The 26073-nt window shown below is 46.0% G+C and overlaps 1 protein-coding gene across 3 annotated transcripts in view; it reads left to right on the top strand.

The window, feature by feature from the left end:
- LRRC2 (leucine rich repeat containing 2) overlaps positions 1-26073 on the top strand; it is a 613667-nt gene that overhangs the window by 553237 nt on the left and 34357 nt on the right. The gene's annotated exons all lie outside the window — the stretch shown is intronic.

The following is a 26073-nucleotide window of genomic DNA, read 5'->3' as shown; positions in this document are numbered from 1 at the left end:
TACGCATTTGTAGTGTATAACTGGTCACTAGTAAGAAAAGTGCTGTATTTTTATAGGTATGTACACCTGTATGTTCTGCATTTGCTGAACCTTATGCGTTTTATCAATTGATAGCTAGCTATCAACCTAATGTTTAATAATCTTGTATGCATTTTTGGATGCCATCTATCACCCCCAATCCAAATTTATTTAAATTGAATGGATTCTACAGGAATATACATATAGGTACATACCTTTCTTTTCACTAACGACCATTTGAATCATGATGGATTTATAATCAGGCACCATCTATTACAGATTTTTGACAGTTTTCTAAACTGAATTTGAAGATTATCTCTGTATAAACCATCAGTCTCCTGAACTTGAAGACTGCTTATCTTCAAAAAATTAACTAAAACCAAATTGTTATGTAATGTCTAAGTTAAGATTTTCAATTTGACACTCTCAGTATTCTCTCCTCATAACTTCCCCCCACTTTTCACCCTTTAAGAACCATACCCCTGATGAATTAATTTTGATGAAATGCTAAGGGTTCACCAATCCGCATTCACTATGTTGCTGTACTGACCATCTCCACCCTGAGCTCAAACCTTTGTCAAGGTGAGGAAGGAATTGATACCATATTCTGTACATAGAAATCATATGAATTTATTGGTGCTGTAAAGAATTTTATATCATTTTATAACGTATTTTATGTCTAAGCATTGAATAAATAAAATATCATTGCTTGATTATTAATTGCTACTATTTCTTGGGTGATTTTTGGTGAGGGGTTCTCCCTCCAATGTGACTTGTAAAATGTGCTATTGTATTGTATTTACAGCCATATATACAGTATATTAGTGCACTGAGATATCTGTTGTAAAGGTGTCGTGTTTGAAGGTCCCAACTAACAGGGGCCCTATCCACAGTGCTGCTTTGTTGAATAGCGCAAGATAGGGGTATTTTTATTGTTTATATATATACATATATACAGTATACACATATATATCTACAGTATACACACACAAAAGAATACCCTTATCTTGTGCTGCTATTGATTTGTAAAGTTTGCTATTGTAATATATATATATGTATATATATATATATATATATATATATAATGCATAAGTTTTAAAAGCTAATCAGTCCAACATAAGATGGACAGATAAGCTTTTAAAACTTATGTTTTTTGTACTTGTGATACCTGCTCAATTTTTATCCTGGATTAATTTGTATACTAATTAAACATGTGTAAAAAAAAAAAATTTGCTATAACACTGTGGAGTGTGATATTTTGGGTTCTCTGTCTCAGGGAAAGCCATTTAACACCCACTTAGTAGCAAAGTGTTGTGAGTACATACATGTTAAAACGGTACACACTTTTTGTTGCTTCTTTGCTTTTGCATGTCACCATGAATTACTATTGTTCTGAGGACTGAAGATTGCCTATTGAGATAAGTTTTTTAACTTCCCTATTTATCAGTCCACTTTACTTCACTCCCCTCCCCCACCTCTCTTTTTTGGGCATTAATAGGCACTGACCACTTCCATTTTGAACGTGTTTTATTTTTTATACTAGCTGTCAGCAGCCACTCATGATTTAGAGGAATGCGTATAAAGAGACTGTTTTTATTAAAATAATTTTTATTTTGAGTTGAAAACCATACCACTACAGATTACAATTGACCACCTTGTGCGCACACTGATTCATTGATTACATACTGTATGTATATATATATATATATATATATATTTATACCCTTGTTTTTATATACTTAAATATATCTGTATATGTGTGTAATATATATATATATATATATATATATATATATATGTATACTAGGTGATCATTGCGCCCTATGGGTGCTCTTCAAACCTTCGCACGGGGCTATGCCTCATTAACCCTTGCATGCCCTTGGGTGCGTAGGCCCTTGCGATGGCGTGAACAGCACAAGCAGGGTCGATGAATCACCTAGTAGGTGTTGTGGTTGGGGGAGTGGCAGGTGCTGGGGTACCGAGGGTGAGGTAGGGGCGGTTGAGCATGAGCTGTGGTTGTTGGATTGGTTGAATTGGTGTTGCGGCCGGGGTAGTGGTTGAGGAGGTGTTGTGGGTGGGTGTTTGTTGGTAATGGGGTGGGGGATTTGGGTGGGCTGGGGTTTGGGTAGGGAGCGTGACTATTTGTGTTGTGGAAGGGGTGGCAGGAGTGGTGCTGCGGACGGGCTGAAGAGGGTGTAGGGGTGGTGTTTGGTGGAGGGGCAGGTGTGAGGGTGTGAAGTTAGACCAGATGCAGTGCGCTAATCAAATAACAATAAAATAATACTTCCCTCACAATTCCTTTAACATGCGGTATACCATGTATTTCAGACAAATGGAATCCATATAAGGGAAAGAAAAAATTCCAAATATAGTGTAATATGTTCAAGACAATATAATTTTAATACAATTAAATAAAATTTGTCAATAAAACCATTGTAACAAATGATATTACAATCTAATGGTAATAGATGGGGAATTACCAGAGAATTGTATAATAAAAGCCTCAAATGGTGCCTTTAAAATGTGGCTTGCTGGTATGTTATCCACAAAACAAATTACTTGGTAATGGAAAAGTGAAGATGGAGGTTTACCAGATTTAAGCGGGGTAAGTGCCTTTAAGATGCCAACTTGGGGAGACACTGGCTCCGGAACCTGTCTCCAAAGATCACGCTACTCCGTCCGTCTGGTGAATCTCCCTTCAGCAGTAGTTTTTCCTGTCATACAGTGCCAACGCGTTTCGGGATCTCTCCCTTCCTCAGGGCTGCATGACAGGAGCTGGAAACATGTGCTGTTTATACCCTGTATCGGTATCACATCCGGGTTATGAGGTCACATACATAAACCGATAGAAACAACAATTGAAACATGAAATCTATACCTGTATCAATTAACATCCAACACAATCCCAGTTGAGTAATAAAATACAATGGTAACTAGCTAAAATATCCAATATAATAGATTTATGCAAACTATGTACCCCGGAAGTAATAACCTCCGTACTTCCGGTCCGGCGGTGCCGTTATTAAAATCAATATCTGTTTTTTATTTTTAATTCTCAGTTCTCCCAATCTTCTCGTGCTCGGCGGATCTCGGCCGAGCACTTCCGGTCCTGTGGAACGCACTGTGAACCGCATCCCGGCTTCCGGTGATGCACTTCCTGTTCGCGTCACTGGACCGCATTTGAGACGCAGATTGGCGGTGTTGCTAAACTAAGGAAAATTCCTTAGTTAGCTAAGTTCCTATGGAGTAAAAACATATTTGGCTGGGTACCACATAAGAATATAATACTATGAAATCAGCAATGGGTACATTAGGATCTAATAAAATTTATCAATTTATTGGTATAAACCTAGTTACAAACTGTATAATTAGTGCATTAGGGGCACATTAAACAGAGATTCATATAGAGCACATAACCCCGTGAGTAGTCTAATATTTTCATATTGGAGCTGATAATATGGAAATAAAGTGACAATTGGAGGTAGAATGACACACACATAGTAATGTGAACGATGAAAGGGAAAGAGCTAAACTAAGTATAGTTTATAGAAAAAAGATGGGGGGCGAAAAAGGGGAAATTTCACAGAAACCATTTTAATTCAAAGTCTGCATTCAAGCCGTTAGGGGTAAGGCTTTTTAATTTGTAAATCCATTTCATCTCGGTCTTGGCCAGTCTTGTTATTTTGTCTCTGTATCTCCAGGTGTTTTTTACATTTTCAATAGCAAGAAATTGTAGGATATGTTTAGTTGAAGAGTCATGTTTTTCTTTAAAGTGGCTGGATAAAGGTCATGACTCCTTTCTTAATATTTCTCATATGTTCACCAAGACGTGTTTTCAGTGCCCTGCTTGTTTTACCCACATATATCTTGTGGCAACTGCACTCTATGAGGTAGATTACGTTGGTGGTGTGACAGGTCATGAAATTATGAAGTTTGTATGAGGTGCCGTTCACATTGAAATCTTCATATTTGGATTTGATTGTTTGTACCTCACGGCACACCTGGCATGTCCCACATCTGTAGAAGCCCTTACTTCTGATTGGATGGTGGTCATGTGATGTTAGTGCACTTTTAGTGAGTGTACTTTTTAGGTTTGGTGCTCTGCGGTATATGAATTTGGGCTTTGCTGGTAACGTATCTTTGAGTAATTGGTCTCTCTGTAATAGATGCCAGTGTTTCTTCACTATGGACTCAATCCTTTTATGTTGATGGGTAAATTGTGTGATAAAGGCAAATTTATATGCATAGTCCCCCAGATTTCTTTTATCTTGTCCTTTCAGGAGTTCTTCTCTGTCCTTACTCATCACCTCCTCTTTTAATTTTCCTAATTGTTCTTTGTTGTAGCCCTTATCCTCAAAGCCTTTTTTCATTTGGTCGATTTGTTCTTCACAAGTATTTCTCTTGCTGCAATTTCTTCTTAGTCTGAGGAATTGGCTTTTGGGTACGCTCTTAAGCCAATCGGCATGGTGTTCACTGGATATGTCTATATAATTATTGGCGTCTGTGGGTTTTTTGTAACATTTAGTCTCCAATCTTCCTTCTTCAATATAAATGTTAAGGTCTAAAAAATGTAATTCTTCTTGGCTCTTTGTGAAGCTGAGAGTCAGATTGAAGTCATTACTGTTTAGTGATTGACAGTAATATTCTAGCTCCTCCATTGGTCCTTCCCAAAAGAAGATGATATCATCTATATAGCGATACCATAGTAGGAGATTTTTCTTGTAGTTGAGATTTGTTTTCACTTGTTTCTCTTCCCAATATGACATATATAAATTTGCAAAACTCGGTGCAAATTTGGTGCCCATTGCTGTGCCGACCAATTGGTTGTAGTATGAGCCATTAAAATAGAAATAGTTATTTTTTAATATGAATGAAATCCCTTGCAGAAGTAGTTCTTTCTTGTTCTCAGTGAGGTCCGTCTTATCCAAATAATACTTGATTGCTTCTATCCCTTTTTCATGCGGAATATTCGTGTATAGGGCTTCCACATCTGCCGTGGCCATATACATATTGCTGTTCCAATCAGGTGTGAGGGTGTTGCCGCGGTGTGTGGGGCAGGTGCTGTTGGTGGGGTAGAGGTGTGTGGGTGGGTGCCTCAGGTGGGTGAGTGATGTGTAGGTCAGTGTTGAGGGTGGTTGAGGAGATGGGTAATAGGTGCAGCAGGGTGTGGATAGTCAAATAGTGTGCTTAGAGGTTCAGAGTCATTGTTTGAGACTCTGGCAACAGTGACTTGATGAGTCTGGCATCCGTAGGGCGGGATGCACTAACCTATTTCTGCTGTTGAAATAGTTCTTCTTCTCCTAACCGGCGCAGGTCCTTGCTCCCAGGTCTGGTATATTGCCCTGTTGTGGCTCCTCTCCGCTGCGGTCACTGTGAGCTGTGCGGTGTCATTGGCACATGCGCATCTCACCCAACCTCCCTCTGGCATCTCACAGACCTATGTGTGCATGACGGGATCTTGTATAATATGCGCATGCACCGTAGAGATGAAAGTGGCTGTTGCAGTGAGGAGGCAGATCGCGAGAAGGGGAAACTACGTGGACTGTTAGCTGGGCAATCGGAGATGCAGAGAGGGCAGCAGAAGAGGTTATTAAATGTGCACTGGTGACTGGTCCGTCCTTGGCGGCCAGCCTCAGCGGTATAGGTGTACATGAGCTAGCATCCCTTGGCCAGCCATGTACTATGGTCACCTCCCTATATCCTATATATTCTCCCTGATCTGTCACTCTGTGACTGTGTCTGCTGCTGGCACTGGTGTATCTCCCTGCAGATGCTGTCTCCGTCCATTGCTGTGACTCCCCCCAGCGTTCACCATCCATGTGGGTGGCTGGCTGAACACATACAAATTTTTTAAAGGGGCACTCACTTACAAGGCAAAACCATGCCTTGTAAGTGATTGCCCCTTTAAAAAAACATCCGAGTTCAGCTGGCATCCTGCACAGCCGCTGAACTCAGGCGTCATTACATCCGGCTCCTGTTTGGGGTATTTAAAATTTAATGAATTATCCCTGTAATTTAGCTGGTCCTTCAAAACTTGGGATTAGTGCTGTTATATGACCCTACTGGCACATGCGCACTGATGTGTCTTGGTAGCTGCATTAGAGTTAGTGCATTCCACAGGAGGAACAACTGTAGCTGTGGACATCTGGCTTTGTTGGACAGCATGAGCAGGGCCGGTACTAGACCTTGTGGTGATCAGGGCGGAAGCCCCCCCATTCAAAACAGGGTTAGTGCACACTAAAGGCGCTTGTAAAAAAAATAAGGGTGTGGCTTCATGGGAATGGGCATGGTCAGAGAATAGTACCAATTCTGAATGACCTCTAGCGTCTGTCTGTCTGTCTGTCTCCCTTCTTGGTGTTGCCGTTTTTAGTGTGTGGGGTGTAGGCGGGCAGCGGGCAAGCGGTGTGACTGCAGCCACACCCACCGGCAGCAGCCCCGGGTTGCTGCCCTGCTAGCCTGCACCTAAAACCGCTCCTAAACATGAGATGCATACTTCTGGTGCACCAGTACCACATGTTGTTTACATGGTACCCTGAGATTAGTGCCAGATCAGTACATGAGGGGTCATTCCGAGTTGTTTGCTCGCTAGCTGATTTTAGCAGCATTGCACACGCTAGGCCGCTGCCCTCTGGGAGTGTACCTTAGCTTAGCAGAATAGCGAACAAAAGGTTTAGCAGAATTGCGAATAGAAAATTCTTATCAGTTTCTGAGCAGCTCGAGACTTACTCCTACACTGCGATCAGCTCAGCCCATTTCGTTCCTGGTTTTACATCACAAACACGCCCTACGTTCGGCCAGCCACTCCCCCGTTTCTCCAGACACTCCCGCGTTTTTCCCTGTCACGCCTGTGTTTTTTAGCTAACACCGGGAAAACGCTAAGTTGCCGCCCAGAAACGCCCCTTTCCTGTCAATCATTTACCGAACACCAGTGCGACTGAATAGCGCCGCAGACGCTACAGCAAAACAGCTAAGTTTATAGTAAAATAACTAAGCGCATGTTCTCTGCGTACCATGCACATGTGCAGTTAGCGACTAATCGCAGTATAATGAAAATCGTCAACGAGCGAACAACTCGGAATGACCCCCATGATCAATTACATTACATACCATAAGAGTTCAAAGTTGTAATGGTAGTGGGTTTTATTTTTTTGTTGCGTTTGAACCTTTGGGACCTTATGTTAAAATTGTTACTATAGGAAGTGATATCACTTCTGGGCAGGCCATGCAGTCCAAGTTGGACCACATATAGGCCCTCATTCCGAGTTGTTCGCTCGGTAGCTGCTTTTGGCAGCCGTGCAAACGCTAAGCCGCCGCCCTCTGGGAGTGTATCTTAGCTTACCGGAAGTGCGAACGAAAGGATCGCAGCGCTGCTACAAAAAAAGATTGTGCAGTTTCTGAGCAGCTCCAGACCTACTCCTAGCTTGCAATCACTTCAGACTAATTAATTCCTGTTTTGACGCCACGAACACGCCCTGCGTTCGGCCAGCCTCACCTGCGTTTCCCCAGACACGCCTGCGTTTGTATATGACACGCCTGTGTTTTTCCACACACTCCCCGAAAACAGTCAGTTACCTCCCAGAAAAACCCACTTCCTGTCAATCACTCTGCGGCCAGCAGTGCGATTGAAAAGCGTCGCTAGACCTTGTGTGAAACTGCATCAGCTGTTGTGAAAGTACATCGTGCGTGCGCATTGCACAGCATACGCATGCGCAGAAGTGCCATTTTTTTGCCTGATCGCTGCGCAGCGACAGAAAACAGCTAGAAAACAACTCGGAATGACCACCATAGTTTGGCCCCTGCTTGCACATGGTTCTGGTGGTATAAATATAAAGACCCATGAGACAGTGCTATAATCTCTGCCTGGTCATATGTTCTTGTTCTGTGATATTGCCCTGTTAACAAATGTTCTGAGGAATCAAAATGCCAACTGATGTTTTGGTATGAATTTTTGGGAATAAACATTTGACATTTTGATAAAACAGAATTATATGGAAATCCGTAAAAACTGGTAACTGTGTTACAATGTGTACAAAGAAAGGCACTGCTGTGATTGAGATGCATGGTATCAGAGATGTCTTAGAAAAGTGATGGGCGTTAGTGCGCAGTAATTGGAAGGTGGCTATTAATATGCACAACAATGGTCTGTTGGCATGTTCTGGAAGTGTCGCAGTAGTGTTGCTAAAGTGTTTTACTACACAAGCGCTTCATCAGTCACATTGGAGGCTATACTCACATGAGAAATCTGCAACTGCTGTAGGGATGGTGCACATTTCAATGGGATGCAGTTAGTATACTGGCTGTCTGGATCCCGGCATTCAGGAGATAATGCCAGAATTCCGACAGCCAGTGAAATGCCGCCGGCTGCACTCCCGACCAGGGCCGGTGCAAGGTAAATTGGCACCCTAGGCAAAACTTATGCCCCCCCACACACACACATACACACACACCCATTGATAGAAAGGTGTGGAGGTGATAGATCTGTGTCAGGGTTCAGTTCCACCGCAACATGCTGGCGCTGCACCGTGACCTGTGATTGGCCGTCTGGTGGGCTTGTTCCTGTGCACAGTGCGGGACCTCCCGCAACTGCTGTCGCTGTGATTGGTCGGTGGATGTGGGGGCATGTGGGAGAGCAGTGGTATATCTGCAGGGTGCAGTATGTACAATGGGCGCTGCTGCTGCTGACTTGGCTTCCAGCTGCGTAGCAGGGAACCATGGTGGGTAGTATGTACTGGACCTGCTCCCTGGGGGATGGCGGCCGGCGCCCGAGGGCCTCCCGGATCAGTACGTGGATGGCCAAGTGCTCTGGTCTGGCATTACTACATCTGAGACAAGCGAAGTCACAGCAATGAGTATCGCTCAGGGATTTTGTCCCTCCTGCAGAGGCATGGCTGCCAAACCACGCTGGACGCTGCCTGTGGCACAGGGTGAGCTCAGTGGGTAAGTGTGACTTGTACCAGAGAGAGAGGACTGCTTCCCCGTCACTGCTACAGTAGTGTCTGTTATTCACATTACGCCGCATAGTAGTGTCCATTATTTACATCACGCAACACAGTATTATCCGTTGCTCACATTAAGCTACACACTAGAGCCCCTTGTACACATTATGCCACACCGTAGGGCCCCTTACACATTATCCCAGCTCCACTTCCAACCCCCTCTTCCCTCCAGTGAACTGAAAAATAAAGCTGTAAACATGAGAGCTTGTAAACTAGCATGATGAGAACAAGCAAGGGGACTGGCAGACCTAGAGTTATAGAAAGGAAGATCCTGAATGTAAAAAGTGATGGGCAGGGGGGGTTGGGATTGTAACACCACACCTGCTATACCTCAGCAGGAGAATGAGACAGGCCAGAAGAGCTTACAATCTAGCCCAGTGGGGACAAGCTAAAGACCTGAAGGGTACTGGGGGACAAAGAACTGGAATGCAGGAATATAAACCAGTGAGGAGGGAGGGAGGATATTACACATCAACTTTACCCTCAGCCTTTAGCGAGTAGTTTGCAGAATTTGTGGCACCCTACTAAAAGAAGAACCATCTGCTTCTGCATATTATTGTTATATATTTTATGATGTGTGCCTTATTGGTTATAATAGTATATTTGTGTTGTTAGTAAATTATGTATTGTGTTCCTTATAGAGATGAGCGCCTGAAATTTTTCGGGTTTTGTGTTTTGGTTTTGGGTTCGGTTCCGCGGCCGTGTTTTGGGTTCGACCGCGTTTTGGCAAAACCTCACCGAATTTTTTTTGTCGGAATCGGGTGTGTTTTGGATTCGGGTGTTTTTTTAAAAAAACACTAAAAAACAGCTTAAATCATAGAATTTGGGGGTCATTTTGATCCCATATTATTATTAACCTCAAAAACCATAATTTCCACTCATTTTCAGTCTATTCTGAATACCTCACACCTCACAATATTATTTTTAGTCCTAAAATTTGCACCAAGGTCGCTGGATGACTAAGCTAAGCGACACTAGTGGCCGACACAAACACCTGGCCCATCTAGGAGTGGCACTGCAGTGTCACGCAGGATGTCCCTTCCAAAAAACCCTCCCCAACCAGCACATGACGCAAAGAAAAAAAGAGGCGCAATGAGGTAGCTGACTGTGTGAGTAAGATAAGCGACCCTAGTGGCCGACACAAACACCGGGCCCATTTAGGAGTGGCACTGCAGTGTCACGCAGGATGTCCCTTCCAAAAAACCCTCCCCAATCAGCACATGACGCAAAGAAAAAAAGAGGCGCAATGAGGTAGCTGACTGTGTGAGTAAGATTAGCGACCCTAGTGGCCGACACAAACACCGGGCCCATTTAGGAGTGGCACTGCAGTGTCACGCAGGATGTCCCTTCCAAAAAACCCTCCCCAATCAGCACATGACGCAAAGAAAAAAAGAGGCGCAATGAGGTAGCTGACTGTGTGAGTAAGATTAGCGACCCTAGTGGCCGACACAAACACCGGGCCCATTTAGGAGTGGCACTGCAGTGTCACGCAGGATGTCCCTTCCAAAAAACCCTCCCCAATCAGCACATGACGCAAAGAAAAAAAGAGGCGCAATGAGGTAGCTGACTGTGTGAGTAAGATTAGCGACCCTAGTGGCCGACACAAACACCGGGCCCATTTAGGAGTGGCACTGCAGTGTCACGCAGGATGTCCCTTCCAAAAAACCCTCCCCAATCAGCACATGACGCAAAGAAAAAAAGAGGCGCAATGAGGTAGCTGACTGTGTGTTATGCACACCAGTGCCAGCAGGAAAGTACTGGTGTCAGAACTGTTATGCACTCCAGTGTCTGCAGGAATGTACTGGTGTTTGAACTGTTATGCAAAACAGATGGACTCACAGACAAACTGGGGGATATGACATAACGTACACAGAAGGTGATAGGGTAACAAAATACACACAAAGTGAACAGAGAAGCCCAGAGGCTAAGGAACTGGGTATCTCCCTTGTATTAGAACTGCTAAGATGGAAAAAGCAAGATGTTGTGTTTTAATACGTAGAGTACCCGAAATGCTGTTGCTAAGGGCAACAGCAAAACCCTAAAGGGTTACCAACGGGTGTGGCAGTAAACTCCTTGGTCAGAGATGGAATGATAGACACAAGGAGAATCTCCACAATCCAAATTCTCACTTGCAGTGCACAGGTTTTAGCTTACTGCCACTAAACTGACCCCTGACACCTAGCACAGTGAGACAGGATTAGACAGGCAAGTCTTAGAATACAGCCGCAAACTTGCTAAGTTCACAGAGTAGTAACAGAACCCCAGCAAGCTAAACGACTGACTCCAGTCTTACTGCTAGGTCTGGATTGGCAGAGTGTAATACCAAATTCCCAGGCCTATTTGCAGTAAGCAACAAACAAATACAAAGCTACACAGTACTGGCTAACGTTCATGAACTGACTAACCAACAAAGATTCAGCAGCATCTGCTTACCCTGAAAAGAGGCCTTATAAAGCAGGTGCTGTCCACGCCCCACTCAGACCTCACAGACTGTGAGCACAAAAACCAGCACCGGATCCCCTGCAGTGCACAGAGCCTATAACCACTGCACAGCAAAAGACCCGAACCGGAGTATCAGCTGCGCTCAGGTTACTCCACTAGCACTTGTCTCCCGGTTGCCATGACGACGTGGCAGCACAGGGCAGGAGACCCTAACAGTACCCCCCCTCTGACGAGGGGTCAAAGAACCCCTACCACCGGGTTTATCGGGGAACTGCGAGAAGAAAGAGCGTATCAGTCTGGGGGCATGAAGATCACAACTGCGCACCCACGACCGCTCCTCCGGGCCATACCCCTTCCAGTGCACCAAAAATGACAGCCGACCCCGAACCACCTTGGAGTCAAGAATCCTTTCAACAACAAACTCCCTCTGGCCACGTATCAGAAGAGGGGAAGGTCTTCCACTGGTAGAAGGATTACTAATCGCCCGTTTTAAAAGGGAACAATGAAATGTTTTATTGATACCCAAAGAACGGGGCAGATCTAACTGAAATGCCACCGGATTGATAACCCTGGTGATCTTATAAGGGCCGATGAACCGGGGCCCTAACTTATGAGATGGCTGTCTCAACTTCAAATTCTTGGTAGACAACCAGACGAAGTCTCCTAATTTGAAGCTGCAGGGTCTTTTCCGCTTATCAAAAACCCTTTTGGTCACTAATGACACAGACACAAGGGCTTTCTTCACTTTCCGCCAAATACCTCTAAGGACCGAAACCACAGAGGAACAACCAGGCGTGGAGTCCACGGGGTCAAAAGAATTGGCCTTAGGATGATGCCCATACACACAAAGGAAGGGAGAGATCCCTGTAGCAGAGTGAGCCGCGTTGTTATAGGCAAACTCCGCCATGGACAGATGAGCAACCCAGTCAGTCTGACACTTGGAGACATAACACCTGAGGAACTGCTCCAAGGACTGGTTCACCCTTTCAGTCTGCCCATTAGACTGCGGATGGTAGCCTGACGACAAGCTGACAGAAATCTGGAGATCGGAACAAAATGCCCTCCAGAATTTGGCCACAAACTGGGATCCGCGGTCAGAGACCACATCAAGTGGCAACCCGTGGAGACGCACAACATGCAGCATAAATAATTCAGACAGGCGTCTGGCTGATGGCAGCCCAACCAGTGGAACGAAGTGCGCCATCTTCGAAAACCTGTCAACGACAACCCAGATGGCTGTCATCCCCGAGGATTTGGGCAAGTCCACCACAAAATCCATTGAAATGTGGGTCCATGGCTTAGATGGGATAGAGAGTGGATGTAATGGGCCAACAGGAACCCCTCTAGGAGTCTTATTTCGGGCACAGATGTCACATGCCCGAACCCACTGATCCACATCCTTAGCCACCGAGGGCCACCACACCGCCCTAGATAGCAACTCCCGAGTTCTGGCAATACCCGGGTGACCTGCCGACTTCTTGGCATGGAATTCCAGGAACACTCGCTGTCTTAACCTAGGAGGCACAAACAAAAGACCTACCGGAAGGTCTGGAGGAGCCTGCTCCTGTGCTCTAAGGACTAATGATAAGAGGTCCTGGGTAATGCCCACTTTAATACATGATGGGGAAACAATGGGCAACGGCTCCTCGGTGGTCTCCTGGATTGGAGCAAAACTCTGCGAGAGCGCATCAGCCTTGATGTTTTTTGACCCAGGGCGATATGTTATCAAAAAATTAAAGCGAGCAAAAAACAAAGCCCATCGTGCCTGCCTGGCATTGAGACGCTTCGCTGACTCTAAATATGCCAGATTCTTATGGTCAGTGAGAATTGAGACCACAAACTTAGCCCCCTCAAGCCAGTGTCTCCACTCCTCGAGTGCATCCTTAATAGCCAACAATTCCCGGTTACCCACGTCATAATTCATCTCGGCAGGCGAAAATTTACGGGAAAAGTAAGCACAGGGATGAAGGCGATTATCAGACACTCCCATCTGAGAAAGCACTGCCCCAATACCCATCTCAGAGGCATCCACCTCCACCACAAAAGGACGCTCTGGATCTGGGTGTCGCAGCACCTTGGCCGAAACAAATGCCCTTTTGAGACGGGCAAAAGCCGCTTTAGCCTCACAAGACCAGTGAGCAACATCCGCCCCTTTCTTAGTGAGTGCCACCAAGGGTGCCACTATAGACGAAAATCCAGCGATAAATCGTCTATAAAAATTTGCAAAGCCCAGGAAACGCTGAAGCGCCTTCAAACTAGTGGGCTGCACCCAATCCAGGACTGCCTGTACCTTGGAACCCTCCATTTGGAAACCTTCTGGGGAGATAATATATCCTAGAAATGCGATTTGCTGAACTTCAAATTCGCACTTCTCCAGCTTCGCCCCAAGCCGGTGGTCTCTGAGTTTCTGGAGGACTAAGCGTACATGCTTCCGATGTTCCTCCAGGGAATGGGAGAAGATTAGGATGTCATCTAAGTATACAACTAAGAATCTATCCAAATATTCCCTGAGCACATCATTCATGAAATCCTGGAAGACTGCCGGGGCATTACAGAGCCCAAAAGGCATCACCAAATATTCATAATGCCCTGAGTGGGTATTAAAGGCAGTCTTCCATTCATCCCCCTCTCTTATTCGGATTAGATTGTACGCACCGCGTAGGTCAATCTTAGAAAAAATGGTGGCAGTACGAAGCTGGTCAAACAAGACCGAAATGAGAGGCAGTGGGTATGAGTTTTTAATCGTGATACGGTTCAATTCCCTGAAGTCGATGCAGGGTCGCAACGAACCGTCCTTTTTACCCACGAAGAAGAACCCCGACCCAACTGGAGACTGTGAAGGTCTGATAAATCCCTTAGCCAAGTTCTCCTGAATGTACTCTGCCATAGCCTGAGTCTCAGGACGTGACAGGGAGTACAACCTGCTCTTGGGAAGCTTAGCATTTGGCAACAAATCAATGGCACAGTCATAGGGGCGATGGGGAGGTAGTACCTCTGCAACTTTTTTGGAGAACACGTCCGCAAAATCTGCATAACACCCTGGCAATCCTGGCAAACTTAGCTGCGAGAGCCTGACTGGAAGGCTCAAGCAACTCCTGAAACAATCAGTACCCCAACTAAGAATCTCCCCAGAGACCCAGTCAAATTGAGGATTGTGGGCCCTTAACCAGGGTAACCCCAACACCAATGGGGCAAAAGTACAGACAGTCACATAAAAGGACAATTTTTCAGAGTGTGTGGCTCCAATAAACAAAGAAATCTGGCTAGTGCAAGAGGTAATTTTACCTTGGGATAATGGTTCCCCGTTTAACCCACAAATCTCAATTTCCGATGCCAAGGGTACTAAGGGAACAGAGTGTTTCAGGGCGAATTGGCGGTCCATAAAAACCCCGTCGGCCCCACTGTCCACAAAGGCCTCAGTCTTGACAGTTTGACCGAGGATCTTCAAGGTCACCGGAATGATAAAAGTCTTCTTGGGAAATTCTGACTTCTGGCCTGACAGGATATTTCCCATCACCCTCAGGCCCTGAAGTTTTCCGGCTTTTCTGGGCATGATACTACCACGTGACCTTTATTCCCACAGTACAAACACAACCCCTGCTGTCTCCTCCGCGTCTTCTCACGCGAGGAGAGGCGGGTAGCCCCAATCTGCATAGGCTCCTCAGAAAATTCCTCAGAGTCTGAGGTTCCCTTGGGAAGGAAGGAAATCTCAGTCTCCCTTTCAAGCCTACGCTCTCTCAGCCGTCTATCCACCCGGATGGATAACTGCATGAGCTGATCCAAGCTATCAGGCAAGGGATATTGTACCAGTTGGTCCTTTATCTGGTTAGAAAGACCTCTTCGGTACTGGTGTCTCAGGGCTGGGTCATTCCACTGGGTATCATGGGCCAACCTCCGAAACTCCGTACAGTAAACCTCAACTGGCCTGCGCCCTTGCTTAAGGATCGAAATCTGAGCCTCGGCTGAGGCCGTCTTGTCAGGGTCATCATACAACATGCCCAGTGCCGTAAAAAAAGCATCAACACTTTTAAGCGACGGACAGTCAGGCTGCAACCCATATGCCCAGACCTGTGGGTCTCCTTGTAGCAAGGAAATCACTATGCCCACCCGCTGAATCTCCGACCCAGAAGACTGAGGCCTAAGCCGGAAGTATAGCTTGCAGCTCTCCTTGAAACAAAAGAACTGCGAGCGATCTCCAGAAAAACGATCCGGGAGATTTACTTTCGGCTCCTTAACCCCTGCAGGTGCTGCTGCTGCGGGAGCTCCGCCAGCAGCCTGGGAGGTGTGCATTTTAATGGACAAATCATTAAATTGTCGAGTCAGGACCTGCACCTGATCGACCACCTGTTGCAACGTATTTTGAGGGGTATGCTCCATATTCCCACAAAATTTCAACAGGAGTATTAGGCTGCTGAATATGTTATGCACACCAGTGCCAGCAGGAAAGTACTGGTGTCAGAACTGTTATGCACTCCAGTGTCTGCAGGAATGTACTGGTGTTTGAACTGTTATGCAAAACAGATGGACTCACAGACAAACTGGGGGATATGACATAACGTACACAGAAGGTGATAGGGTAACAAAATACACACAAAGTGAACAGAGAAGCCCAGAGGCTAAGGAACTGGGTATCTCCCTTGTATTAGAACTGCTAAGATGGAAAAAGCAAGATGTTGTGTTTTAATACGTAGAGTACCCGAAATGCTGTTGCTAAGGGCAACAGCAAAACCCTAAAGGGTTACCAACGGGTGTGGCAGTAAACTCCTTGGTCAGAGATGGAATGATAGACACAAGGAGAATCTCCACAATCCAAATTCTCACTTGCAGTGCACAGGTTTTAGCTTACTGCCACTAAACTGACCCCTGACACCTAGCACAGTGAGACAGGATTAGACAGGCAAGTCTTAGAATACAGCCGCAAACTTGCTAAGTTCACAGAGTAGTAACAGAACCCCAGCAAGCTAAACGACTGACTCCAGTCTTACTGCTAGGTCTGGATTGGCAGAGTGTAATACCAAATTCCCAGGCCTATTTGCAGTAAGCAACAAACAAATACAAAGCTACACAGTACTGGCTAACGTTCATGAACTGACTAACCAACAAAGATTCAGCAGCATCTGCTTACCCTGAAAAGAGGCCTTATAAAGCAGGTGCTGTCCACGCCCCACTCAGACCTCACAGACTGTGAGCACAAAAACCAGCACCGGATCCCCTGCCGTGCACAGAGCCTATAACCACTGCACAGCAAAAGACCCGAACCGGAGTATCAGCTGCGCTCAGGTTACTCCACTAGCACTTGTCTCCCGGTTGCCATGACGACGTGGCAGCACAGGGCAGGAGACCCTAACACTGTGTGAGTAAGATTAGCGACCCTAGTGGCCGACACAAACACCGGGCCCATTTAGGAGTGGCACTGCAGTGTCACGCAGGATGTACCTTCCAAAAAACCCTCCCCAATCAGCACATGACGCAAAGAAAAAAAGAGGCGCAATGAGGTAGCTGACTGTGTGAGTAAGATTAGCGACCCTAGTGGCCGACACAAACACCGGGCCCATTTAGGAGTGGCACTGCAGTGTCACGCAGGATGTCCCTTCCAAAAAACCCTCCCCAAACAGCACATGACGCAAAGAAAAATAAAAGAAAAAAGAGGTGCAAGATGGAATTGTCCTTGGGCCCTCCCACCCACCCTTATGTTGTATAAACAAAACAGGACATGCACACTTTAACCAACCCATCATTTCAGTGACAGGGTCTGCCACACGACTGTGACTGATATGACGGGTTGGTTTGGACCCCCCCCCAAAAAAGAAGCAATTTTATCTCTCCTTGCACAAACTGGCTCTACAGAGGCAAGATGTCCACCTCATCATCACCCTCCGATATATCACCGTGTACATCCCCCTCCTCACAGATTATCAATTCGTCCCCACTGGAATCCACCATCTCAGCTCCCTGTGTACTTTGTGGAGGCAATTGCTGCTGGTCAATGTCTCCGCGGAGGAATTGATTATAATTCATTTTAATGAACATCATCTTCTCCACATTTTCTGGATGTAACCTCGTACGCCGATTGCTGACAAGGTGAGCGGCGGCACTAAACACTCTTTCGGAGTACACACTTGTGGGAGGGCAACTTAGGTAGAATAAAGCCAGTTTGTGCAATGGCCTCCAAATTGCCTCTTTTTCCTGCCAGTATAAGTATGGACTGTGTGACGTGCCTACTTGGATGCGGTCACTCATATAATCCTCCACCATTCTTTCAATGGTGAGAGAATCATATGCAGTGACAGTAGACGACATGTCCGTAATCGTTGTCAGGTCCTTCAGTCCGGACCAGATGTCAGCATCAGCAGTCGCTCCAGACTGCCCTGCATCACCGCCAGCGGGTGGGCTCGGAATTCTGAGCCTTTTCCTCGCACCCCCAGTTGCGGGAGAATGTGAAGGAGGAGATGTTGACAGGTCGCGTTCCGCTTGACTTGACAATTTTCTCACCAGCAGGTCTTTCAACCCCAGCAGACTTGTGTCTGCCGGAAAGAGAGATCCAAGGTAGGCTTTAAATCTAGGATCGAGCACGGTGGCCAAAATGTAGTGCTCTGATTTCAACAGATTGACCACCCGTGAATCCTTGTTAAGCGAATTAAGGGCTCCATCCACAAGTCCCACATGCCTAGCGGAATCGCTCCGTGTTAGCTCCTCCTTCAATGTCTCCAGCTTCTTCTGCAAAAGCCTGATGAGGGGAATGACCTGACTCAGGCTGGCAGTGTCTGAACTGACTTCACGTGTGGCAAGTTCAAAGGGCATCAGAACCTTGGACAATGTTGAAATCATTCTCCACTGCGCTTGAGACAGGTGCATTCCACCTCCTATATCGTGCTCAATTGTATAGGCTTGAATGGCCTTTTGCTGCTCCTCCAACCTCTGAAGCATATAGAGGGTTGAATTCCACCTCGTTACCACTTCTTGCTTCAGATGATGGCAGGGCAGGTTCAGTAGTTTTTGGTGGTGCTCCAGTCTTCTATACGTGGTGCCTGTACGCCGAAAGTGTCCCGCAATTTTTCTGGCCACCGACAGCATCTCTTGCACGCCCCTGTCGTTTTTTAAATAATTCTGCACCACCAAATTCAAGGTATGTGCAAAACATGGGACGTGCTTGAATTTGCCCATATTTAATGCACACACAATATTGCTGGCGTTGTCCGATGCCACAAATCCACAGGAGAGTCCAATTGGGGTAAGCCATTCCGCGATGATCTTCCTCAGTTGCCGTAAGAGGTTTTCAGCTGTGTGCGTATTCTGGAAACCGGTGATACAAAGCGTAGCCTGCCTAGGAAAGAGTTGGCGTTTGCGAGATGCTGCTACTGGTGCCGCCGCTGCTGTTCTTGCGGCGGGAGTCCATACATCTACCCAGTGGGCTGTCACAGTCATATAGTCCTGACCCTGCCCTGCTCCACTTGTCCACATGTCCGTGGTTAAGTGGACATTGGGTACAACTGCATTTTTTAGGACACTGGTGAGTCTTTTTCTGACGTCCGTGTACATTCTCGGTATCGCCTGCCTAGAGAAGTGGAACCTAGATGGTATTTGGTAACGGGGGCACACTGCCTCAATAAATTGTCTAGTTCCCTGTGAACTAACGGCGGATACCGGACGCACGTCTAACACCAACATAGTTGTCAAGGCCTCAGTTATCCGCTTTGCAGCAGGATGACTGCTGTGATATTTCATCTTCCTCGCAAAGGACTGTTGAACAGTCAATTGCTTACTGGAAGTAGTACAAGTGGGCTTACGACTTCCCCTCTGGGATGACCATCGACTCCCAGCAGCAACAACAGCAGCGCCAGCAGCAGTAGGCGTTACACGCAAGGATGCATCGGAGGAATCCCAGGCAGGAGAGGACTCGTCAGAATTGCCAGTGACATTGCCTGCAGGACTATTGGCATTCCTGGGGAAGGAGGAAATTGACACTGAGGGAGTTGGTGGGGTGGTTTGCGTGAGCTTGGTTACAAGAGGAAGGGATTTACTGGTCAGTGGACTGCTTCCGCTGTCACCCAAAGTTTTTGAACTTGTCACTGACTTATTATGAATGCGCTGCAGGTGACGTATAAGGGAGGATGTTCCGAGGTGGTTAACGTCCTTACCCCTACTTATTACAGCTTGACAAAGGGAACACACGGCTTGACACCTGTTGTCCGCATTTCTGTTGAAATAGTTCCACACCGAAGAGCTGATTTTTTTGGTATTTTCACCAGGCATGTCAACGGCCATATTCCTCCCACGGACAACAGGTGTCTCCCCGGGTGCCTGACTTAAACAAACCACCTCACCATCAGAATCCTCCTGGTCAATTTCCTCCCCAGCGCCAGCAACACCCATATCCTCCTCATCCTGGTGTACTTCAACACTGACATCTTCAATCTGACTATCAGGAACTGGACTGCGGGTGCTCCTTCCAGCACTTGCAGGGGGCGTGCAAATGGTGGAAGGCGCATGCTCTTCACGTCCAGTGTTGGGAAGGTCAGGCATCGCAACCGACACAATTGGACTCTCCTTGTGGATTTGGGATTTCGAAGAACGCACAGTTCTTTGCGGTGCTACTGCTTTTGCCAGCTTGAGTCTTTTCATTTTTCTAGCGAGAGGCTGAGTGCCTCCATCCTCATGTGAAGCTGAACCACTAGCCATGAACATAGGCCAGGGCCTCAGCCGTTCCTTGCCACTCCGTGTGGTAAATGGCATATTGGCAAGTTTACGCTTCTCCTCCGACAATTTTATTTTAGGTTTTGGAGTCCTTTTTTTACTGATATTTGGTGTTTTGGATTTGACATGCTCTGTACTATGACATTGGGCATCGGCCTTGGCAGACGACGTTGCTGGCATTTCATCGTCTCGGCCATGACTAGTGGCAGCAGCTTCAGCACGAGGTGGAAGTGGATCTTGATCTTTCCCTAATTTTGGAACCTCAACATTTTTGTTCTCCATATTTTAATAGGCACAACTAAAAGGCACCTCAGGTAAACAATGGAGATGGATGGATACTAGTATACAATTATGGACGGACTGCCGAGTGCCGACACAGAGGTAGCTACAGCCGTGAACTACCGTACTGTGTCTGCTGCTTATATAGACTGGTTGATAAAGAGATGTCGTAGTATGTATGTATGAAGAAGAAAGAAAAAAAAACCACGGTTAGGTGGTATACAATTATGGACGGACTGCCGAGTGCCGACACAGAGGTAGCCACAGCCGTGAACTACCGTACTGTACTGTGTCTGCTGCTAATATAGACTGGTTGATAAAGAGATGTCGTAGTATGTATGTATGAAGAAGAAAGAAAAAAAAACCACGGGTAGGTGGTATACAATTATGGACGGACTGCCGAGTGCCGACACAGAGGTAGCCACAGCCGTGAACTACCGTACTGTACTGTGTCTGCTGCTAATATAGACTGGTTGATAAAGAGATGTAGTAGTATGTATGTATAAAGAAGAAAGAAAAAAAAACCACGGGTAGGTGGTATACAATTATGGATGGACTGCCGAGTGCCGACACAGAGGTAGCTACAGCCGTGAACTACCGTACTGTGTCTGCTGCGACTGGATGATAAATAATGATATAAAAAATATATATATATCACTACTGCAGCCGGACAGGTATATATATTATATAATGACGGACCTGCTGGACACTGTCTGTCAGCAGAATGAGTTTTTTATAGAATAAAAAAAAAAACACCACACAAGTGAAGTCACACGACGAGTGTTTAACTTTTTCAGGCAATCACAATATAGTATACTACTAACTATACTGGTGGTCAGTGTGGTCAGGTCACTGGTCAGTCACACTGGCAGTGGCACTCCTGCAGCAAAAGTGTGCACTGTTTAATTTTAATATAATATGTACTCCTGGCTCCTGCTATAACCTATAACTGGCACTGCAGTGCTCCCCAGTCTCCCCCACAATTATAAGCTGTGTGAGCTGAGCACAGTCAGATATATAATATATACATAGATGATGCAGCACACTGGGCTGAGCAGTGCACACAGATATGGTATGTGACTGTCTTGTACTCCTGGCTCCTGCTATAACCTATAACTGGCACTGCAGTGCTCCCCAGTCTCCCCCACAATTATAAGCTGTGTGAGCTGAGCACAGTCAGATATATAATATATACATAGATGATGCAGGCATGCAGCACACTGGGCTGAGCAGTGCACACAGATATGGTATGTGACTGAGTCACTGTGTGTACCGTTTTTTTCAGGCAGAGAACGGATATATTAAATAAAACAACTGCACTGCTGGTGGTCACTGTGGTCAGTCACTAAACTCTGCACTCTCTTCTACAGTATCAGCCTCAGGTCAATCTCTCTCTCTCTCTCCTAATCTAAATGGAGAGGACGCCAGCCACGTCCTCTCCCTATCAATCTCAATGCACGTGTGAAAATGGCGGCGACGCGCGGCTCCTTATATAGAATCCGAGTCTCGCGAGAATCCGACAGCGTCATGATGACGTTCGGGCGCGCTCGGGTTAACCGAGCAAGGCGGGAAGATCCGAGTCGCTCGGACCCGTGAAAAAAAACATGAAGTTCGTGCGGGTTCGGATTCAGAGAAACCGAACCCGCTCATCTCTAGTTCCTTATGACATTGGTGACAGTGGGGTGTAGTGCTGGCCATGCTATTTATGCATCATCCATTGGTGGCAGTGGACTATCAGGGACAAAACTGCTCACTGGAGCCGGCGCGTGATAATGTTCTGAGACTACCACAAGCCGGTCCCCAGACACAGCAGGAGGCTCGTGGGGAGAGGATATGCAGAGCAGAGCGTGCACTGACCGTTGGAACGAGAGGAGGAGAGGAGTGTGTGCTGCACAATCACCACTCATGCTAGAGGGAGAAGTGCGGCTCCGGTGATCTCCGACGGTGACCTTGGCGGGACCTCCGGTAGTGTGTCCCTGCTTCCACACTTTGTCCTGCAGTGCTGACAGTGTGATGGGCCTCACTATCCTCACTGAGGCATGAGGCCCGTGCAAAGGTGATCCGCGGCTGGACCAGCATCAGACAGGAGGGAGAAGGTTTAGTAGGGGTTGAGGGGGCGGGTCTGTTAGATAGAGATTCACTTTCAGTTTATTGGTGGCTGGGCTTAAGGGAGGGACCAACCACATGCGATTGGCTGAACTCGTCTCTGACAGCGGATTGTGAATGCTGCATCACGGGGGTGGTGGGCGATCGCACACCAAGCTGTGTCCCCTGCACCCCCGATGCTATCCCACCCTTGTTATGACACAAGTATATCCCCTGGCTGCGGGTCCAGTGCTATCACCCTGTACTGTCCCTAATCCACTGTTTTCAGCCTCAGCGGGCCGCCCCTTCAGATCCCCCGCCCATAGGCAGCTGCCTAAAGCTGCCTAATGGAAGCGCCGGCTCTGCTCCCGACAGACGTTGGGTATTCTCACTCGGTTGGTGGCTCCATGTCACCAACCAAGTGGGAATATAACCTGTGGCGTGCGAAGCGTGCCACTGGGCCTGAAGCGTGGCAAGCACAGCAAGCCCATGAGGGGACTCGCTGCTGGGATTCCGACAGACACGATGCCGCTGTTCGTATAGTGACAGCTGGCATCCCAGTTCGCTATACAGCTGGCATCCCATCTGCCGTTAAATCATATGTATTCCATTTCAATAGTGTGACCAATAGTGTGTCTAAGGACTGTGTATACAGATGCTGAAAGTTGGCATCTCAGTCCTTGCACATCTGGACGCATACTTGCACACATGGGAAGGGCTTTGTAGCAGTATTCGCATAAAATTGCAGATGGGCGACTGCTAAAATACACAGCACCGGCTATTGCAGAATCAGCTCCTGTGTGTGCTCTCTTGTTCTTTTTATTGAATGTGGATAACAAAAAAATGATTGGTACAGATGTCGTCATGCTCATCGTGGCTACATCTTGCTGGGACGGGCACGAGTGCACCTTGCCGCTTCTTTTTCTGCCCCATTCAAAGTGAATGGTGCACATGCGCATCTAAGATGCACACGCATCTTGGAAGTGCAAACGATTGCGGCAAATGAAGCATATTCATGCCTAGATATAGCCATAATGAGCGTGGGTACATCTGTATGCAAGGATTTACGCAAATTTTCAGTTAAATACTGCAGTATTTGGCATACTTTCCTCATTAGTTGTTTCTAGATTTAGATCTGGAACACTGAGGATGATGGTCACCTTTTTTGAAGAAGGGAGTGTGCTCACATTTGTTTTATCTGATTTTCATATTTAGAATTTTTCTATTTTCTGTGTATGTATTTGGTCATTTAGATTCTTCTATTTTTCAAACACACGTCTACATATACACATATAATTATATATAAATATATAATATATATAAATCACTGGTCACACCCCCATATCAGAATCCACACCCCCACCGTGACGGCGCACAATAGGCCCTTCAGACATTTCAGCTCCAGACCCATGAGGCCTTAATCTGGCACTGGGTACAGTTGGGGTAAATCCGAGTTGATCGCAGCAGGAATTTTGTTAGCAGTTGGGCACAACCATGTGCACTGCAGGGGAGGCAGATATAACATGTGCAGAAAGAGTTAGATTTGGGTGGGTTATTTTGTTTCTGTGCAGGGTAAATACTGGCAGCTTTATTTTTACACTGCAATTTAGATTGCAGATTGAACACACCACACCCAAATCTAACTCTCTCTGCACATGTTAAATCTGCCGCCCCTGCAGTGCACATGGTTTTGCCCAACTGCTAACAAAATTCCTGCTGCGATCAACTTGGAATTACCCCCTATGTGCACTGCAGGGGAGGCAGATTTAACATGTGCAGAGAGAGTTTGATTTGGGTGTGGTGTGTTCAATCTGCAATCTAAATTGCAGTGTAAAAATAAAGCAGCCAGTATTTATCCTGCACAGAAACAAAATAACCCACCCAAATCTAACTCTTTCTGCACATGTTATATCTGCCTCGCATGCAGTGCACATGGTTTTGCCCAACTGCTAACAAAATTCCTGCTACAATCAACTCAGGATCACCCCCCGTGTCCTATGTTCATTACACATTCCTAATGTTTACATGTGTACAGTATGTATTCCCTATGCTGCTGTCTCCTTTATGTAACCAGTATTAATGCATGTTAAAACAGCTGCCCATGCCCAGTGTATCTCCGTGATGGTAATATGAGCATGTACTTTGGAGCTGTGCTATGAAGCAGCATATTTATCATAGAACAGTGATGTAAATCCTCAGGAATGGCTGTGTTTGGGAGATGCATGTAAACTATACTCAGGATTAAGGAGGCCAATCCCGGGGCCCCCGTTGTATGGTTAGTTATGTGTGCGGGGCGGGGCAAAGGGGGCGGACACACAGGGAAAAATAAATCCCGGGACTCCTGGGAATTACCATTTTTCAATCCCAATACCCAGGATTTAAAAAATGGCCTGGGATCGGCCTCCCTACTCAGAATGCACTAGTACCAGAGCCAGATTTACACACAGTATATGAGCCCAATGGTTCATGTGGGCATTATACACAGGGGCAGCAGTATATACATGTGGGCATTATACAAAGGTGCATCAGTATATACTGCTGGAAATTAGGTGAATTTTGATCAGAGATGTGTGGAAAAGGTAGGTAGGTGAGGGACTTCCTGACCTGTCATAGACTTTTTACTCCAGAGTTTTGACTATAAAAATGAAAATATTCATACAAAGCAATATTTCTAACATAGTCTTAGACTGTATTATTCATATACTTTATATGGTCAAAACTCTGGTGTACAGTATATGTTAGTATAACAGGGATGGCTTTTGTCTCACCTGCCTCACCTCACCACACATCACTGAAATATCACACACCCTGGCCTATCACCTGGGCCCTAGTTCACATCAGGAGTTCTGAAATGTGTTCCCTGCAGAGGTTTAAGCCAAGCTTTCAGGTGCTGCTGATTACCTGCATGATGTTCCCGGCAGGGTGCAAAACCCAGACCAGAACTGCTAAACACATTACACCCAGGTTACTAGGTGGTGACTGTGGCCTCTTGCCACAATATATAGAGATGTGTCCTCCTTCATCCTTGCTGCAGTCATGTTAAATAGCCCTTTTAGTCATGTCATGCCGTGCCATGACTCGGTAGTGCTGAGCGTCTTTATGTGTGACTTTTTCTATTTAAATACATCCAAGTTGTATTGCTATGTGAATATGATGCACAAGCAGCTTATGCTGATTAAAATATTCGGCAGGCAATATTCTGTGTGTGACTGCGGCTGTATCTGTATATGACATGCTACATTACAGTGTTCTCCTGAAATATAGTAAAAATCATTAATGCTAAATTTATTGTCTTGTACATCTACTTTTGCAACAGGCAATTTGCCAGAAAGAAATGTAGTAATAATTCCCAATTCAAAAAAGTCATACATTATGTGCACTATGAATTGGCAGAAACCCTAACCATGGTAATTCAAGAATTGAAAAAACAATGAAAAAACTGCCCATTCAATTTAAACTGCACTGTCAGAAACGGTCAGTGAAGAAGCTTGTAAAAAATTGTAACATTTATCTCTGGACAGAATACAATTCTTACAATGGCAAATTATTGGCCAGTAAA

The sequence above is a fragment of the Pseudophryne corroboree genome, chromosome 1, assembly GCF_028390025.1.
Source record: "Pseudophryne corroboree isolate aPseCor3 chromosome 1, aPseCor3.hap2, whole genome shotgun sequence".
Taxonomy (NCBI): domain Eukaryota; kingdom Metazoa; phylum Chordata; class Amphibia; order Anura; family Myobatrachidae; genus Pseudophryne; species Pseudophryne corroboree.
Note: the sequence above shows the minus strand (reverse complement) of the source record. Positions and strands in the feature narration are given on the sequence as shown.